The 6,234-nt window shown below is 49.7% G+C and overlaps 1 long non-coding RNA gene across 1 annotated transcript; it reads right to left on the bottom strand.

The window, feature by feature from the left end:
- Positions 1-2,726: 2,726 nt before the first annotated feature.
- Positions 2,727-5,370, bottom strand: LOC131824715 (uncharacterized). Its single transcript, XR_009350955.1, has 2 exons — positions 5,153-5,370; positions 2,727-3,571 (listed from the first exon to the last, which is right to left on the bottom strand). It is a non-coding gene; the product is annotated as an uncharacterized LOC131824715 (long non-coding RNA).
- Positions 5,371-6,234: the final 864 nt, after the last annotated feature.

Below are 6,234 nucleotides of genomic sequence, written 5' to 3'. Positions count from 1 at the left end.
ACGAGGATTTCAATGAGCTGAACCTTCCTCTAGGCTTTTGTTTAAATTTATTTGTGGCCCCCCGGGAGATCTAGTGATGGATGGAGAGCCTCAGGGTCAGCCCCCTCTGGCTCTCTGGGGACACTCACCTGACTTTCTGGCAGGGCCAAGGCCTGGGGAAACTAAGCATCTGCAAAAGTTACCTTCGCAGTGCCCTTAAGGGCACTTTCTGTTTTATAACTGGGTATCCCCCGCTTTAAACCCAGTGGGCACATGAGGGCACCCAAGCGGGGGGATAGCACTGACTGCAGAAGAGATCTCCAGGAAGGTCAAGATTTTCAGCTGGGAAGTATACAAAGCTGCACACCCAGCTTCCTGTAATACATAAATACGTATCCGAAGAGGAAGGGAAAGAAAAGGAACAATGGATTGTTCGAGACCTGTCCTTGGGAGTCACTGGTGAACTCATGCAGAAGATGGAGTTCCCTTCTCCCCCAGAAGGGTCTGCTTTGCAGCACCTGGCCAAGTTCAGGTGCCGCTGAGATCCTTCAAAGGGACTGACTTTTTAGTGCAAATGACAAAGAAGAATGCCCTTCTCTGAAAATTGCTCCCAATATAAGACCTGTACCTTACACTAAGGCTAACAGGAAAAATAACCAAAAGGAGACAAAGTCCTTCTCCCTTGATAAAATGCCCAGGGCTCATGTTCTAGACCGGTCACCTCTCTGAGAGTCACAGGAAAAGGGAAGCCACTCTTCTGCTGATATTGCCTGCACCCCCCACCCCCGCACCCCCCCCCCACTCCGTCTAAAAAAGCCTGCTTTGCAAAAAGCGTTTTGGACAAATTGTGCCATTTGAAAGAAGGGAGGGATAGAACAGAAGCCGTCAAGCTTTAATTTCTCTGCTAATTAATGGTTGATCATCAATCCTTTTATGATTCTTGACCCCAGAAGGAAAATTTATTAGTACTTTTAGGTTTTGCACAGTTGTGCTAAATGAGGCGTGTAATGCACTAATTTAGTGCCTTGTTAGCATAAGCAGGGCCTCCCCAGCCGCTCCCTTCCCCATGGAAGGATTTCTCCAGAGCTGTGAGGAATTTACCTAGGACAAGCATGGCAGGTGCCTGGGAGGTCAAAGAAAAGATATGGGCCGACTGCACCCATCCGGGGCTTCAGACACTGGGTCTGCCTTTCATTTATTTATTTAAACATTTTATTTTTAAGTAATCTCCACACCAAACACGGGGCCCGAACCCACAACCCGGGGATCAAGACTTGCACACTCCACCCATGAGCCCGCCAGGTGCCCCTGTCTTTCATTTTAATGAGAATATCTAAATGCCCAAATCTTGAAGCCACTTCCTAAGAGTTCCCTGTAAAATCCCATTTATAGGAGGCTCAGCCCTGGGCAGCTGTTTTCAACATCTCAGTCTTACCCCTCAAAGGAGAAAACAAAACATTTTATCCTGAGGAGAGGATTTCTGTTTGTGGAGATCATGGGAAGTTGGCGTCCCAGCTGGCGATGCTTCTATTTCATGGGCATTAGGCCTAGACCTTTCTCTGGTGTGAATGCCAGCTCAGTAGATGTCCAGGTCTGTGGCACCTACATTCAAACCCTGAGAAATGTGCTTCAAGCTGATGTTCCTCAGGGTCCGTCAGGGAGGGGGTGTTACCCAGGGCAGCCCATGGACAGAGAGTCAGGCCCCCGCCCTAACTCTGCCGCCAGCTCCCTTTGGGAACTGGAGAAGGGCACTTGCCCCTTCTGGACCTCTGTTTTCCCATCTGTTAAACGATCCGTAAATCTTCATGCCTAAGCTCCCTTCCGGTTTTGACATCCCATCATTCAGCCAGTCGGAAACACCAGAGACAGGCTGGGTGACAGAGGAGAGTTTTAAAATATCAGAAATGTTTAGAAAACCCATTATTCCTGAGAATTTCTTCTCAGTAATTCTCTTTTGAAGAATAACCCAAGGAGGTAACTAGACAAATGCGTTTAAGGGTAGTTATGAGACCTTAAAGGATTGGTTAAGTAAAACATAGTATATCTACCTAATGGGATACTAGGACACCATTAAAAATCACACCATGGGGCACCTGGGTGGCTCAGAGGGCTAAGCCTCTGCTTTCAGCTCGGGTCATGGTCTCAGGGTTCTGGGATTGAGCCCCGCATTGGGCTCTCTGCTCAGCAGGGAGCCTGCTTCCCTCTCTCTCTCTCTGCCTGCCTCTCTGCCTACTTGTGATCTCGCTCTCTCTGTCAAAAAAATAAAAAATATTTTAAAAAAAATCACATTGTAGGGGCATCTGGATGGCTCAAGCAGTAGAGCATGTGACCCTTGATCTCAGGATCATGAGTTCAAGCTCCATGTTGGGTGTGGAGCCTATTTAAAAAAAAAAATAACACCATAGAATATTTGAAGGCATGGAAAAATGCTTACAGTATTTTGTGATGCAAAAATCCAGGATTTCTAAAGAGCATCTCTCACACGACACTAGTTTTGGAAAAGAATATCTATAAAAGTGTCTAGACAAAGGTCTGGAAGGAACTCTACCAAAGGGTTCACAGAGATCCTTGGTGGGGGTAGGATTCTAGCAGATTTATTTTCCTCTGTGAACTTCTCTATATTTCCAACATTCACTTATAATAAATATGTGTCACTCTAAGAATCAGAAAAAATAACAAATTATTTAAGGGAAATGAAATCTTGGTGCTGAATATGTGTGTTCTTTTCCCATCTCACTTTTCACACCTATGAAATGGCAACTAATAATAATCTCAAAGGGTCAGGCCATAAGTGATTTATTGGTTGGACATTCTTTTTTTTGTTTTTTTTAGATTTATTTATTTACTTATTTGACAGAGATCACAAGCAGGCAGAGGTGTAAGCAGAGAGAGAGAGTAGGAAGCAGGCTCCCCACAGAACACAGAGTCCAATGTCGGGCTTGATCCCAGGACCCCGGGACCATGACCCAAGCTGAAGGCAGAGGCTTTAACCCACTGAGCCACACAGGCGCCCCTTGGACATTCTTAATGAGAACTATGGATGACTGAAACGGATATGTACACGCTCTGGATGGCTTCATTTTGAAGACCAAATGCACAAAGGTTTTCAAATGAAGGGCTGCTTGCCTGATGTGCGTCCTTGTGACGTCAGGGTGCTGGTCTCCCAGAGGTCTTCATGATGAGCCCCACCCCGTGCAGATGGGGGAGGAAGTAGCTTGAGGCTGAGAGTTGGTCACAGCATAGCCAGGCCTCAAAACTTTGACTCCCATCTCTAGACCAGTGCTATAAGAAGACCTTCACTCTCTGTCAGCTATGGAGGGTGCTGGGGATTGAGATTTCCTTCTAGAGTTCTCCAGGTGTGAATTCTGAGGGTTCAGGTTCCTTTCTTCTCAGTGCAGCTCCTCAGCTCTGGAATGAGGCCTCCCTGCCGATCCTGAGTCTGGAGTAGACACGTCGGGAGCTGGTGAATCCGTAGCACAGCCGTTCCCTACCCACTGGAACTCCGGGCCATGCTCTCTCCTGAGAAGGATGACCGTGGTGAAGAGTTTGTCTGTTTTCCCTTAAGTATGTTGCTCTTCCAGGTTCCTTTGTCCTAAGGAAGCATAGCAGAGATTGGAAAAGTCAAAATAGTGGGTTGTCTGAATATCACTTACAAGGTTCCCTAAGAGCATCCTTACTGCTAGGGACAGTGTCACTGGAGTGTGGAAGGGAGTGAGCAAAAAGATACAGGAGAACTCCATGCTGCTTCTGCCTTCAAGGTGCTCGAAATCTATGAGGGGCTGTAATCCATGGGAGCGTTGGGGCTATAAAATAAAGCAGTCTACAAGAACCTGCAAGGGTATAACCAAGTACAGACTGGTAGACTCAAAGGAGATTCTTTTTAGTTAAGGAGGAGATCCCCGAAGGCTTCCAGGAGGAGGTGACCTTTGAAATCAGCCTTTGGAAAACAAAATATCACCATGTGGAGGGAGAAGAAAGAACATATGAGGTGGCAAGAAGCAGGGGAAGACAGCAGGGCCAGGATAAGCGCAGAGAAGCTCGGCATGGGGGGCGGGTGGTAGAGGCAGGGACGGGTGACAGGGAAGAACCATGTGGCTGGTATTCAGTGCAGGCACGAAAACACGGCAAGAAAGCTCAGTGATAGAGAAAGGTGGGGGTCATGTCTTACGGGACTTGGTGACCCTATAAAGCGTTTGGTTTTATTCTACAGGCAAAAAGGGGGCCCTGGCTGCCAGGCTATCAGGCTGAGCTGTTTCAGGAAGATTTTCTTCACAGTGGGGAGAAAAGACTAGAGCCAGAGCCAGAGGTTTTAGAGAACAGACAGGGAGAGCCCAGCCCCTCTTTCTTCCAGGTGGGGTGAGGAGAGGGACTAAGCCCTTCAATTCTCCTGGGACGTAGGGCTGCTCTTACAACCTGCAGAGAGAAACTTCTGGTTATTCCAGCAGTCTTCGTTGGGAGCCAGGAAAGGTCAGCCGTGTCCTTGGTGGCCCCTCCGTGGGTAATGGCAGGCTGGTGTCCTGCCGACCACCAGCCAGGAGAACGTCTGCTCCCACTTGAGAGCTGTGATCCCAGTGTGGTTCTGAGTTTGGAACTGTAAAGCCACATTTTCCAACTAAAGGAGCCGCAGGAAATAATAAATCTCTCAAGATTTATGGGTTAGGAAATTCCTTCAGGAGGGTAAATAGAAAAGAGGTGGATTAGAGTCAGGGCAGGGGAGCTGCTGCCCAGGATCCTCCTGGCACCAGGACCGGGTTGGGTGGAAAGTGGTTGGTCCATCCGAACTCAGGGCTGGAGACTCTCCAGGTAATCTAAGCTGATCTCTCTTTTGCGTTTTCCTCACTGAATGCATGGTTTTTATTCTGCAAATGGTGAGGATGGGCTGAATGACCTGTAGGATCTTTGTCCTCAGGCCACAATGCTTGTAGCCCTGATCACTTGGCAGCGTCTCACTCTCCCCAACTAAAAATGCAATCAACTGAGTCTCACACATCACCCATGTTTGGGCTGAGGATTAAGGAGAGGACATCTGGAACTTCCCTGGGAGGGATACATCTGGGCCTGATTACCTTTTTATTTACTGTCTTTTCCCTCTGGAGACCGTCCCATAGACTCACCCTATGGAACAATAACAGAAGCACGCACACCATCCCAGCACACCCTCCCAAAGACTCACAGCCTCGCGGGCGGGCGGTCAACGCGGATGAATCTGCAAAGGCACAAAGTCGGGCTCACACACGTGCAGGCGCAAGCACACCCTCTTGCTCTCCTTCTTCTGTCTGATGGCTGTTAAACAGTGAATTCTCTTCCCTGTCAGAGCCTGGGCTTGTCCCCCTCCCCTCTCTTCCTGCCCCGCTGGCTTGTCCCTGGCCAGCTGCCCGATTCCAGGCAGGCTGCCCGATTCCACCAGCAGATGGCGCCCGCAGCTCTCGGACGGCGGGGCCCAGCCCTCCAGCCTGAACTCCTGGCCTCCCTACCCCCACCCTCGGAATGGGATAATTTGGGAGTCATCTGTGGGAGGGCTGCCAAGGCCTTAAATTTACTGCTTGGAACTTGGATAAGTTTCCCCAGACGGGGCACTGGAGGGGGAAAGAGGAAAGGGAAGGGGGGTGGGTAGGGCAGCAGGTCCCTGGGGTGTGGGGAGGATCTGGGCAGGATCTGGGCAGGGTCTGGCCAGCTCCACCCAGAGGGGTGTCTGAAGCCAGGGCAGGTCACACCCAGAAAGGGGAACCGCTTTCACTGGTGTGAAAACCCAGGAGAACAAAAGGATTCGCAGACCAGAAACGAAGCCAACGAGTGCTCCGAAATCGTGTCCGTCTTCCCGCTCCCAGCCTCTGACTCAGCTGTGAACCCCAGTTTCAGCCTCATGGATTGTGCGAAGCCTTGGCGGACCTATGAGCCTCATGTCAGAATTCATCACCAGCAGCTCCTTGGGGCCCCGTGGTACTCAGCTTCCTGCGTGCGGCTTCTGTCACAGCTCTCCAGGGAGGAGACTGACGTGCTTCAGTCTGTGTCACCCCTGCTTGACTGTGGTTACCCCAGGCCAGGGGCCAGACCCTATTCATCCTGAAATCCCCCACGAACCCCCAACAGGGTCTGCTCAGAAATCCCAGAGTGTCAAGGCACAATTAAGAACACTGTTGAAGAAGGCACTCCTATCTCTCTTAGATAGCACTGGGACCTGGAGAAAATTCTACCAGTGGGAATCATGAGGTCAAAGGAGAAAATCCCTCTTAGTCTGGGTCACAGAGCTCCTGT

This window comes from Mustela lutreola, chromosome 2, assembly GCF_030435805.1.
Source record: "Mustela lutreola isolate mMusLut2 chromosome 2, mMusLut2.pri, whole genome shotgun sequence".
NCBI lineage: Eukaryota > Metazoa > Chordata > Mammalia > Carnivora > Mustelidae > Mustela > Mustela lutreola.
The sequence above is the reverse complement of the archived record's forward strand: the minus strand, read 5'-3'. Positions and strand labels throughout refer to the sequence as shown.